This window comes from Ambystoma mexicanum, chromosome 11 (genome assembly GCF_040938575.1).
Source record: "Ambystoma mexicanum isolate Mex_15411 chromosome 11, UKY_AmexF1_1, whole genome shotgun sequence".
NCBI classification, from domain to species: domain Eukaryota; kingdom Metazoa; phylum Chordata; class Amphibia; order Caudata; family Ambystomatidae; genus Ambystoma; species Ambystoma mexicanum.
The window spans coordinates 1,315,973,350-1,315,987,687 of record NC_090934.1 but is presented as its reverse complement, the minus strand read 5'-3'; positions in this window follow the sequence as shown (position 1 = coordinate 1,315,987,687).

Below are 14,338 nucleotides of genomic sequence, written 5' to 3'. Positions count from 1 at the left end.
CGTGAGCTGGTATTACCAGCTGATTAGTATGATTGGACCTCAGAGAACTTGCACATGATTTGTGGATCATCGATTCCCTCGTGGTATAAAGGACACACACCAGTTAAACATTTAGGGGTCATAACTACTAAGCAAAAGTGTAGTCTTGCTTCAAAAGGAAGCCAGTGCAGACTGTACCTTGCATCAGAGACATGATCTTGTCTTTGTAAGCCAGTGATGACCCTGACTGCATTATTTTGTATAGTTTGTAATCTTGCACACTCAGAATTCGCCATGCCCACCAAGAGGCTACTGCAATAATCTATTTTTGAGCCCACAACAGCCATACCTAAAATCACACAGTTTACACACGATATATAAGCGTGAATCTGTGCCAGCAATTTAATATAGTATGCCGTGGAGGAGACCAAGCTACTGACCTGGGCTTTCATATTCAAATTCTTATCCAGATATACACCAAGTGTCTTTACTTTTTTTGTGTTTTAACACTACAACCTGCTATATCAAAGTGCTTGTATTGCACACTCAAATTCCGTAATTATATTCGGTGCCTGCAATCATCAATTCTGTTTTTCTTTTTTAAGTGCCAGTCCATTGGCCACCATCCATGTTTCAATGAGTTCATAGGTTTTATTTACAGTATGTTTACTAGTAGGCTAACATGATAAAGTGCAACACAAGTGCCCACACCTATGTCCATCTAAGTGCAGCACACTGCCCACCCTCAAATCAGTCTAACCTTCACAGATCTTCTGAGTGAAATGTATGTGCAACCTTTGCAGTTTTTTCTAGGGCAGTACATGTGCTAGCCTTCACAGTTCCTCACATACAATACATCTGCTAATCTTCAAAATTCTTCTGAGCGTGACACATGATCAAGGTGGGGGGGGGAGGAGTCTCCCGTCAGTCAACCAGGTGAAGGAATCTGTCAGCAGGCTACAACTAAACAGTAAAGACTGGAGAGGCATATCTGTATTTCTGCCCCCTTTATGGTAGGGTAGAGACAAAGAGCACCCCTGCCAAGGTTCTCTATATAGTAGCTATGGACGAGCAACCAAGGCTTAAGCTCTCAGGGGGTGATGCAGTCTGGTTCTTAAGTACAGTGAGTCCCCAAGCCCCCACAAAGAAATGTCCACACGCTATGTTCTGTACTAACACAGTTATGTATATAAAAAATAAGGTTCAGAGATATATACACAATTCAATAACACACTTTGGTCATTCTATAATGACAAATCTATACAATTCTATGTGGTACCACACTTAGACTTTAGATTACTTTAAAATGCGTCAACTGCTGGCAGGTATAATAGGGCATACAAATCACTCATCAAGGTGTATCGGCATAGATAATAAGGAAGGAAGGCAGGTTAAGGTTAAGCAATGACAGAATGCTTTCTTTGGATATAGATGCACAATTCTGAATGAGGATACCCCACCTAGGCAACCTGTAATAAGAGAATTAACAAGCCCAGTCCTTAAATGCTCAAAAAGCCTTGCTTCTTGGATAAAAAGTTCAACCACCCCAATGTACTTGAAGTGGAAGAGTTTCTTCGACGGTTCATCAATGGTATCCTTCGAGGGTGTATTCCCTTTTAAGCAGGAGCCACTGACGTCGAGGACCTTGAGGAAAGGTGGAACACTGTTGCCGATACAGCAGCTTCGGCCTTTGCGCTGCTCTTCGATAATCGATTCCTCAATGGTGGAAGTCGTGCGAAGGTGAGGCATGTGGTAGACCTCGATGCTAAGTGTTCGGTGGCGCACAATTCAATGGGTTTCCAAATGTCACAGCAGCTTCAAGTTTCAACTTTATCTTCTGAACAAACTGGTACATGAGAGGTCCCAAGACATACACATCTGTCCCTCATTCACCCTGGCTGAGCCAGACTCAGTCAGCCAATCACACAGAAGGGCATTCATGCAGGCAGGTAGCCAATCAGGCTCACAGGCATTCAGGCCATTCAGTTCCACCCAGACACCCATAACAATTAATGTGGATTGGGGCAAGCACCCAGCCTTTTAGCACACTACACTGCATTCATGTCAGTTTCAGGCAGCGCTGTCACATTCATTGTGTCTCACACACACAGAAATCAGACACCCATAACATAGAATACATATTGATCACACACTCTATTCACATAGGTCCCATCCCAAGGGTGTACCCACAATATTCAGTCACTGGGAAGGCTCCAGCCAGTCTGCAATGGACTTCCCCCAATACCATATATGGTTCTTCCACCCAACAGCCAGTCAGGGGAAGGGCCGGAGTCAGGGCTTCCCAGGACTTTGGGTAAATAAGGTAACAGGCAATAGAAACCAATAGGACCCATGGGCCATCTTGCCTTCTCTCAGGAATCCAATGATTCCTATAGCAAGCCTGGGTATCCCAAAATGGAGGATACTCGTTCCTGTCACATCAGCATGAAGCTACCGCCAGCCCATACCCTATTCTGTGGGCAACACACAGGTGCCCAAAAACATACACTAGGGGTACAGGTCTGTGCCCCCGCCCATGGGTGCCATAAGAGTATCCCAAGGGTCTCTGTTCACCACAACCAAAAGAGGAAGAGCTGCACTGCCAGGGGTCCCACTGGACTCCTGTGCAGAAAATAACACACATGATAAGGGAGTACAGGACAAGGACAGGGAGGCCTTGTCTCTCCAATGCATTTCCATCATCACAGCCCCCCCCCCCAAACTGAGGTTAGGGTGCTCTAATCTCCCATGAGATTCACACCCTCATCCAGGTGGTCAACATACTTTCTGAAAAGGCCATCTGCATTATTATGACTCTTCCCTGGTCTATGCTCAATAGTGAAATCTAGCCCTTGCAGGCTAATGGACCACCTGAGCTTTTTAGGGCTGTCACCCTCCAACTGCATATGCCACTTTAATGGCTTATGGTCAGTTTGGACCTTGAAGGTAGACCCCTTAAGGTAAGGCCTAAAATGCCTATGGCTTCAAACGATACTAACCCATTCCTTTTCAACAATAGCCCACCTAAGTTCTCTACCTTTGAGTTGTCTACTGATGAAGATAATGAGATGTTCTCTCCCTTTGTCATCGAATTGGGACAAGACAGCTCCAATTCTGGTGTCACAGGCATCAGTCTGAACAATAAAGGGTTTGCTGTAATCAGGAGCTCACAACACAGGTGCACTACACAGACCTTCATTCAAGGCAACAAAGGCCCTTTGACAGTCTTCCATCCAATTAACCTTCCTAGGTTGCTTAGGTGATGTCAGAGCTGTCAGAGGGGCAGCTATGGTGCCATAGTCTGCCATGAGGCTTTGGTAATACCCGGTGAGGTCCAAAAAAGCCCTCAGCTGGGTTTGAGTAGTGGGTGTCTCCCAGTCATGTACATCCTGTACCGGATCTATGTGATCACTGCCCTGCCCGTAACTACGATGGCCGAAAATGCTGATGTCAGTCACGGCGTGGCGCAGTGATGATATCAATCACTGTGCTTGCTTCCCCCGGCCTGCATTACCCCTCCGAACCCCCCACTCCACTCACCTTTAGGGCGGCACACTTCTGTGTGTGCCGCCCGCACTCTGCGATCCCTGCGGTGTCAGCTCCTCCCACTAACGTGGGTTGGAGCTGTCGCTGCAGGGTGCTTTTATTTTTTTCTTGTTTTTTCTTACGTGTCCCCCGCTTTCCGCAAATGGTAAGCCGGGGACACCCCCACAACCGTTGATCCCCTGTTACTACACCCAAGTAGAGCCGGGGACACCCCTGCAACCCCCGTTGTGCTTGAGCACAGTAAATATCGCCCTCATTTTGTGCGCCTCCAAAGTTGCAGTGACTGTGGAGCCACACAAATCAGGGTGACATTTTGGTACAATACCTCCTGCACCTTACTGGGGAGAGGTTGGATTCAGCCCCCTCCTACCTCATGACCAAGGTAAGGGGCCTTCCCCTGAGCTATCTGTCATTTGGTAGCCTTGGTAGTTAGGATAGCCCTTTTCAAGGCCTGCAACACCTTATCCAAGTGAGTCAAATGCTCATCCCAGGTGGAACTGTAGACAGCAATGTCGTCTAGATAGGCCACACAAAAGGCCTCAAGCCCACTGAGTGCATGATTGATCAACCTTTGGAAGGTGGCAGGTGCAGTCTACAACCCAAAAGGCATACCTCTAAACTGGTAGAGCCCCTCAGGTGCTGAGAATGCAGTTTTGTCCTTGGCCTAGTCCGTCAGAGCTATTTGCCAATGGCCTGATGTGAGGTGAAAGGTGCTCACAAATCTGGCAGCACCTATGGTGTCCACAAGCACATCAGTCCTGGGCAATGGGTGAGCATCAGTTGTGTTGACTGCATGACTCCTATGTAGTCCACACATAACCTCCAATCCTTGGAACCAGCCTGGAACCTTGCCTTGGGTACAAGAACCATGGGGCTGGACCAGGGACTGGTTGAGGGTTCAATTATACCGAGATCCAATATCTTGGCGACCTCTGCCTAGATGTGGTTCTTAACTGTGTCTGACATCTGATAGCATCTGCTTTTTACAGGTACACTGTCACCAATGTCAATTTCGTGCCTACACCATGGGGGAAGGTCTGGTGTCAGTGAGAACAGAGGGGCATGTGGCCGGAGGAAAGCCGTGCAGGCCCTCTGCTCCTCTGGTGTCAGATTTGGAGAGACATGTACACTGAGCCATCCTGAGGGTTGCTATACAGCAAATCAGGAAGGGGCTCACTCTCATCCCCCTCTTGGTCTGAAGCTAGCAGAAGACATGAGACTTCCTCTCTTCTGTGGAAGGGCTTGAGCCTGTTAACATGGAATACCTGAGGGGCTGCCCCAGGGACTCCCATGTCAATCAGATAGTTGACCTCACCCATCTTGAAGATTATTCTGAAGGGTCCAGTCAACTTATTGTCAGAACTCTAGGCTTGGTAGGCCCAATCACAAGGATCTCCTGGCCTGGAGTCCAATCGACTTGTGAGGCCTTAAGGTCATGCCAGTACTTATTTAATTCTTGGCTTGCTTTAAGATTTTCTGATGCCTGGCCAATCATCTGTGCATTCCTTCTTCTGAGGCCCAACACATAGTGCCTCATTACACGGAAGGCGGTGAACCATGGCGCTATTAGCGCCATGGTTCATGCCGGTAAAATACCGGCACCGCCTTGGTGGAAAGGGGAATTACCGCCCCATTCCAAGGTTGGCGGGGCGGTAATTCCCCCTTCCACCATTGCCCTTCCCCATTCCCATTTTTGCCCCATAGGGCTCTATGGGAATGGGGAAGGTGCTAATTACGGCACCGCAAATTGCGGTACCGTAATTAGCTCCACTGGTCCCTTTGCGGGTTGGTTTTTAACGCCTGCTAAAAGCAGGCGTTAAATTCCCCAACCCGCAAAGGGATCTCGTAGTAAGGCGGTAAGGATTTACCGGTACCGGTAAAATACTGGTACCGGTAAACCCTTACCAGCTACCGTGTAATGAGGCCCATAGTGCCCTACTGGCTTGGTAGGACCTGGAGGGGTGGCTTCCAAACGTTCTCTGATTAAGGCATTGGGCCCCCTCACTAGATGTCCAAAGGGAAGCTTAAAGGGGCTGAAACCAATACCCTCTTGAGGCAACTCTCTATAGGCAAACAGCAGGAATGGTATGAGGAGATGCCGTTTCCTCCTTAGGGGCTCTTCCAAAGCACCCGACATGTCTGAGAGTTTTGTTAAATCTCTCAACAAAACAATTGGTCTGGGGTGGTAGGATGTAGAGAACTTGTAGGTTACCCCACATTCCTTCCACATTGCTTGTATGTAACTAGACATGCAGCTGGATCCTCTGTCACTGACCACCTCATTAGGGAAACCAACTCTGGTAAAAATGCCCAGGAGAGCCCTGGCAACACCTTTGCAGTTATGGTCGGAAGGGGTATAGCCTCAGGGTACCTAGTTGCATGATTAACCAGTACCAGGTTCAACCTGTGTCCACCTGATGTGGGAGGGTCCAAGGGACCGACAATGTCGATGCCGGCCCTCTCAAATGGTGTGCCAACCACTGGCAAATGGTGCAGTGGGGCAATGACACTGCCTCCAGTATTCCCATCCTAGGCCAGTAGAAATGTGCAGAGAGCCTTTTCTTGGTCTTCTTAGTGCCAGGATGACCAGCTAAGGGCACCTCATGGCAGCCTCTTGAGGGTACCAGTTTCAGGATTAGTGGGCTCACTGCAAAGGGGCTCACCCTCCCAAAAGATCTTGAATGACCTAGGCACTTCACCTTGTGCCTGGGCCAGTGCCTGTTTTCTTAGACCCGAGAGAGAGAGAGAGAGAGAGATAGAGAGAGAGAGAGAGAGAGAGAGAGAGAGAGAGAGAGAGAGAGAGAGAGAGAGAGAGGGAGAGAGAGAGGCACACTCTCTAGCCCTTACCTAAGTCTCCCCTAGAGGGTCCACTTTCAGCCAGCAGGCATTGAAGATCAGGGTGATCTTCTGGGTTGAGAACCACTCCCTGAGGAGGGTTTTCGGCTCTTCTACCCCAGGAGTTGAGTCTAGGGTTACCACTGGGCCTAGCCCATCCGGAGCTTGGATTCCAGTGGGTGTTGCTGAAACAGCAGGAAGAGAAGGAGCCCCCTTCACAGAGGTGGTCTTCTTGCTCTTCCGTTTTGACTTGGGTCTCCACTTTGGCATGGGTAATTGACTAGCAGTCAGCCCCTAATTCACCTGAGACCTAGTGACTTGCAGCATCAGTCAGGGGTAGCCCATCAGAGATCAACCCCAACTCCACTAGGTCATTCCCCAACAGTATGTGGGCAGGTACATTGTCCTGAACCAAGATGGGAAGCTTCACTGTCTTGTCCTCAATCTGTATGGTGACTAGGGCTACAGGGGATAATTTGGGAGGCCCACCAGCTAACCTGGTAGTTCTCAGAGGAGCACCTACATAGTCGTCTGGCATGAGAAGGGTCCTGTACACCACTGTCATGCTCACCCCAGTGTCTCTCAAATCAGTGGAAGGCTAGCCATTCAGGAGGACACTTTGCAAAACTCAGTGGGTATTCTGTGGGATGGTAGCCAGTACTTCTGCGTACTGGTCCTAGGCCACAAGGGACACTAGGGAAATCTCTGCAGGAGCACAAAAGGTGATTCCTGGAGAGGAGGGGAGGACAGTGGCCTTCACCACAAGCATGAAGCAAGGGTAGGTCAGACTGACAGCCTGGACTCCAAGTGCCTTACCTTTACACTTGGGGTCACCCTTCTTGTGATCCAGAGCCCCACAGTCCCAACAAGTGCCAGGAATGCAGGGTACTGTACTGGATCCACAGGGAACCTACTTTACAGCAGTTGAACCACTATTCCTGCTCCCACCCCCATGAGCCTTATCCCCACTAGATTCTTGGGTCTCAGGAGAGGGATGTTTAGGTTTACTTGACTGTGAGTGCTTATGGCACTTCCCAGGCTTCTGAGAGGTCCCCTTCTCTTTGTCCTTGTCCTTCCCCCTGGGACCCTTAGGAGACACCTGGTGGGAGACCCACTTGTCAGCCAGCTGGGCCAGCTTAAAGGGATCCAAAATGTTCTGGTCAGCAATGTACTGATGCAGCTCTGGTGAAAATAAAATGTGGGACAATTCAACAAATGTTTTCACCTTGTATCCATCAATCCACCCCAGCATGTTCATGTGTGCAGCACTCACTGGTTACATGTCTTTATGCCGAGATATTGTATACCGAATGCCCATATATCGAAACATATATCTTGAAAAACTTAATATTGAATGCATTTTTTTGTTGTTGTTTTTTTGGGGGGATCCCCCAAACCCCTGTTTCTGACCCCTAAAAACGAATCCCGACTGTTTCCCCAAAAAATGTAACTCTTTACACCACCCTAAATATATTCAATATAAAGGTTTTCAAGATATAGGTTTAGATATATGTGGGATTTGATATAAAATATTGGATACAAACACTGTATACCCACTCACTCAGTAAACCCAAGACACAGGGCCTCATTACTAGTTTGGAGGTAAATAACTGTCCTTACCGGCATGGAGCAAATACCGTGTCCGTGTAGTAAAGAGCCCGCTAATAGAGGGCTATTACGAGTTCGCTGGCACAAGCTTTGCGCCATGCCGGTAACAACATTCCTGGCATGCCGCTAAAGTCCAAAAAATGGACCTTAGCAGCATCCTGGAAAGCGCTGACAGCACTACCGGCATCAATGGACACGGCATTAGCGGTGATCGCTATTAGCGGTGATTGCTATTAGCGGTCACCGTTATTAGCAGTCACCGTAAATAAGAGGAACCAGACGTAGCGTCATCGTACAGGAACGGGAAAGAGCATGGCGGCCATCTTTAAAAACACAATCCATTGCCATCCTCAGCACCCAGGACCTGGAGCATATTGCTGAGTCCATAGACCAACCTCCAACAACTATATAATGCTCAAGGCAGTGAAAAAAGGCGCCTCATGCCAGCGCAAGAAGCGCTTTAACGAGGATGAGCTCACCATGTTGGCTGAGACCTTGGCCGACAATGCCGATGTCATATTTGCAAACAGCCTCAAGAGGGAGGCAGTCCTCAAGAAGAAGGAAATTTAGGAACTATTCGCCCAAAGGGTCAGCGCAGTAGGCAACACCCCCCGCACCACAAAGGACGTCTGTAAGAAATGGGATGACCTGCGCCTGCCAGTCAGGAACATCCTGTCTGCAAACAGGAGCCAGGCCATGGCTACTGGTGGAGGAGCAAGCTCACCAATAAAGCTGAGTCGCTAGGAGGAGATCTGTGCCAGCACGATTGGCATAGAGGCCATTGAAGGCAATGGCGACATGGAGTGTGGCGCAACGTCATCGGCGGAGGGTGGTGAGTTGCCTAAGAAAACACTGGAATGCAAAGTCTGATGACAGTCCACCAATTTGTCTGTCTAAAGAGGCAAGGCATGGCCCAATCCATACACATTTCCAGCCTTGTTGTTGTCTGCAGCACAGACACATGCACATGCCTGCAGCATGGCAATGCCATACCTGACACACACCACACAAATATGAAAATGGCATAAGTCACACTGCACGCAGGCCACAACAGAAATGCATGTCACATAGCATACGGCCGCCCTGACGGATGCCTGCATTATCTACCCATATAGCAAGCCACTTGATCATCAAAACTCCACTGCCTTTCCCTCTAATGTGTAGATGAGCAATAATACAAATGTTTGCATGATGCTTGTCAAACCATCACTCATGCGTCCATCTCTTCATCCCCCACACGCTCAGATAATGACAGCGAGGCCCGGGGCTCACCGCCACAGGCAAATACACCCCAGAAGAGGCCCAGGGTTGAAGGCAACATGTCTTCCACTTCCAAAGCCGCACACAAGGCACAACAGGCATCAAAGACCAAACCAGCCTTGGATGCCACGGCACTGGTGCCACCAAGGCCCATCCCCACAGTACCCACAACACCTGTGGCCCCTGCAGAGGAGACAGTTGAAGGGCCACAATCTGCAGAGACCAGCTCTGTTGGGGATGCAGCAGCTACAGCACCCCTCACAGATGACGACGTGTAGGGACAGGTGTGTGTGCCTGTCGAGGACGACTCCTCCGACTTACCTGCTACACCAAGTCCAGCCCCATCCCCCCAGCTCACACCTGTCAACTCATACCATGACACCACCCCGGAACAGTCTGGGGGGGAGTCCATACAAGGGAGCATGAGTCCCATAGAGGACCCAAATGCAGTTGCCCATGTAAAATATGCACCCTCCACCGGTGTACCGGCGGGGGTGCAGCAGGCAGGACACGCTGCGCAGCGGCAGGAGGAACTCGGTGCCCTGGTGAGACAGTTCATCCCAAACAGTGCCCAAGCAAGGCAGGAGAGGCGTGACAACACTGCCTCCCTGAGGGAGATCATAGAGAAAAGCACAAGTAGATTGTGTGAGGAGATGTCTGCCCTGATGCAGGTCCTCACCCGCATTGCTGATTCAATGGAGGCTGAGCGTGAAGCCCCCAGAATGGAGCAGGCGGCCACACCATCTTCCTCAAGCTCCATGTATACCAGCCCCCTACCCAGGTCGGTGCGCACCCTACGCCGCTTGGGCATGCCGCCACCTGGTGCAGGGAGTGGCAGGATGTAGACGGGGCAGCCTGATGAAGGCAATAGACTATTGCTTGGACACCATGTGTGGGGGAGTTGTGGGGGTAGGGGAAGGGGGGTGAGGGTGTGTGGGGAGTTGTGGGGGCAGGGGGATGAGGATGTGTGGGGGAGTTATGGGGGGAGTTATGGGGGGAGTTGGAGGGGGGTGAGGATGTGTGGGAGAGTTGTGGGGGGAGGGGGAACGGGAGAGGGTGTGTATTCATGTACAGTGCATAGTGTACATGTACTCCCACACCCAGTGCCCTCTGTCCAACTTTCATGTCAGCACGTCCCTCCTGTGCAACAGCACCGCGATGATGTGCAACCACATCTTCCTCATCCCCTTCATCATCACCAGTGGTTGCAGTTCAATGTCAGGGGGCAGGGCCACGTTTCGTCAGATACACATGTTGTGCTGCATGACACATACCATGATGATCTTGGCCACTTTCTCATGCCTGTAGAGGAGTGCCCCACCCGACCGGCTAAGGCAGCGAAACCGTGCCTTCAACAGGCCAAAGGTCTGCTCGATGACCACACGGGTGCGGGTATGGGAACGATTGTAGGCCTCCTCGTGCCTGTTCTGTGGGTTTCAGACAGGGGTGAGGAGCCACAGCTTCAAGGGATAGCCACTATCACCTGCATGAGAGCCAATAAAAGGTATATGTCAGTCGATTCATGATGGACAGCTGTAGTAGTCACACATGCCTGCAGATTATTGTTGGTCACATGCACATGTCCCTGATAGTATGCACGCATTTTTCATGTCCTCAATGTTTTCTGTGCCATGGACTTGTGGTGTGGGTTGCATCTCCAAGTTGATACACGGTGTACACTGCCCTGATGTTGTTCATGCATTGTGGACGCATACCGTAGTGTTTGTGTCAAATTTGTAATGTGTAGTGTTCTGTCTGATTTTCTAACTGGTAGCATTGCCAGTAGGCACTGCAATATTAGGCATTCTGCGCTGATTATTACGATGGTGACATGCTGCTCTTCATTGGTGGTGGCGGCCCTCTGGCAAGCAGTGTATTCCCTTGGTGATGTTCTTCAGTGCACTCACATGGATGCTTGTCCTGTGTAGGGATTCGCTGCAGTCATTTACATAGTGAATGTTCACAGCATGTTCCAGGATTGTGTTATAGAGGATGAGGTACGATGATGGGTGGTGGATGTGTTGTGGGATGTGGGGTGTTTTTAAGTTTGGCCTGTTGTGATAGGTGTCCAGCTTACTTCATTTCTATGGGATTTTGTCATCATGTTCAGTTTTGGATGCTTTGGGGCACAGTGTTTTCTGATGTGCACATCGTGCTGTCACATCAACAATGCCCCATTGTGGTGTGTGCATCTATCCCCCCAATTTCACTGCCATGTGCCTGTCATGCAACTTACCAAGCAGCCAGGCACTTCGTCCTGCATGTCGCTCCATGTAGCCTGGTAGCGTAGAGTTCTGCAGGACCATTGAGTCATGTGTTGATCCAGGATATCGGGCACAACAATGTGTGATGATCTTGCTGGCGTCACATACCATCTGCACATTGATGAGTGGTATTGCTTGCGGTTGGGGTACACCACCTCCATGGTATGCAGGACCACCAACTCCACATGGGTGCAGTCGAGGGCACCTATACAATTTGTCATGCCTGCAAGTGCATGGAAGCCAACTTTTGTGTCAAAAATCTCCTCGGGAGTCCATGGTAGGGATATGTGGGCCCTTGTGTGCTTCAGGAGGGCATCCAGCACTTGGTTCAGCATGCGAGAAAATAAGGGTTCTGATATACCATGCATGTGCCCCACTGTGTGCTGGTATGTGTCTGTGGCAAGGAAGTGGAGCACCAACACTACCTTCAGTAGAGGGGGGATGGCGGTGCGTATTTCAATGAGGCTGACAATGTCGTTGTGTATCATGTCCACGATGGTGGTGATGGAGTCCCGGTCCAGACGGTACAGGGTGTGGATCTGCTCAGGGGTTAGGTTGAATGAACTGGCTCTGATGCGAGGGATTTGGGGCTGCCTGCGTAGTACCACTGGCTGCAGTGGGGGAGCATGCTGTCTCACCCCCCTTCTCCTCCTGTGTCTCCTCTGTGGTGTCTGCTGTTGCTGTTGTTGTTGCTGGTGTAGCATTGCAAGCATGTCCTCCATCCCCAGTATTGCTACTACTAGTGGAATCATTTTGGTGTTGGGAGGGGTGTGGTGTGTGGGTGTGCACCTTTTGTGCTGGCCCAGACTCCATTGCCTCCACCTGTGCTGATTGTGTGCACCTTTGGCAGTTGGGAACACTGCACATAGGGCCTCATTACACGGATGGCGGTGGACCAAGGTGCTATTAGCACCTTGGTCCATGCCGGTAAAATACCGGCACCGCCTTGGAGGAAAGGGGAATTACCGCCCTATTCCAAGGTTGGTGGGGCGGTAATTCCCCCTTCCCCCATTGCCCTTCCCCATTCCCATTTTTGCCCCATAGGGCTCTATGGGAATGGGGAAGGTGCTAATTACGGTACCGCAATTAGCTCCCTGGTCCTTTTGCGGGTTGGTTTTTACCGCCTGCAAAAAGCAGGCGTTAAATTCCCCAACCTGCAAAGGGACCTCGTATTAAGGCGGTAAGGGTTTACCGGTACCGGTAAACCCTTACCGCCTACCATGTAATGAGGCCCATAGCATTTTACGGTTGGTTCACGATGCCAGTATTACCAGCATGCCAGTATCCCCTATTAGCGCCTTCATGATGCCGGTATTTGCATGTCTGCCTGACTTGTGATGTCCTCCCATTAGCGGCATGCCGGTATTTCCGGCATGATGGGCCGCATGTCTGCGCCCTTGCCGCTAGTAGAGGCACTGTTATTAACGGTGCCTCTAATACCGGGGTTTTAGGTCAGAATAGCCCGGAGCGGCATGCCGGTATTTCCGGCATGATGGGCCGCGTGCCTGCGCCCTTGCCGCTATTAGAGGCACCGTTACTAACGGTGCCTCTAATACCGGGGTCTTAGGTCGGAATAGCCTGGAGTGGTATGCAATGCCGGTAATCCTTTACCGGCATCGTTTTTCCATTACCTCCAACCTCGTAATGACCCCCACTCTCTTTCTTTTTATATTGCCTGAACCTTTTAAGGTATTGGGTAGGTGTCTTGCCAAACTTCGCAATCAAAGCAGCTTTCATGCACTCATACTGGCCTCTTTCTTCCACGCTCAGTTTCAGAATACAGTCATAGGCCCAATCTACTTAACAAACACTTAGCCCAATCTCTTTTATCGACATCATGGATACCGCAAGCCATTTCAAATGCTTCTGTCCATTGGAGGATATCAGAACCCTACACATACACACTAACCTAATATGTCATAAACATGGTGGCAGGGGACCTGACACTCTCAACTGGTTTGGCTGGCTAAAGTCTCCACTTTAGCTTTCTCTAGTTGTATTCTCTGACACTCTGGGCCTCATTACAACTCAGGCGTTAAGGGTTAATGCCACCGTTAACCCTTAACGCCTGATTCTGATTTTAACGCCTGCTTTTAGCAGGCGTTAAAATCCATGGCGCTAACCTGCCATGGTGCTAATTACGCCGCCGTAATTTACGGCAGCGTAATTAGCGCCTTCCCCACTCCCATTATGCCCTATGGGGCAAAAATGGGAATGGGGAAGGGAAAATGGGAAATGGGGATTTACCGCCCCACTCACCTTGGAATGGGGCGGCAAATCCGCCAACCACCATGGTGTAAACAGAGTTTACACCATGGTGGTAAAGTTGGTGCACTTAGCACCAAGGTTGTAATGAGGCCCTCAGTGTCTTTGTTTTTGAGTTCAAGATCTCTATCTTTGAGTGTCACCTGCTGTGCCAATTCCTCTTTCTTCAATTGAGCTTCTGTTTCCAACTTTTTGTATTCAAAGGCCAATCATAACTCAAGTTCCAATGTATTCCCATAAGAAACACGGTTGGGTTTTGGAACAGAATTGACAGGAGAGTTGGCAATCCCAGTGGCAACATCTGGGATTTCACCAGGGGTAAGGACCCCATCAGAGCCTATCCCATTTACATCATGTGTGTCAACATCTGAGTGGTAATCCACAAGGGCAGCTATAAACTCTGCCCTAGACTTATCAGTAAAATCTATTTCTCTCTGTTGACAAGCACGCTGGAGGGCCTCTACGCTCATCCTATGTCAATCTGCCATTTGCAATAGATTACATTGCTTGTAATGTAGTTATTCTAGTATACACAATTAAACCTCAAATAAACAAAGTATGGATATTTTGTAGGTGGAAAG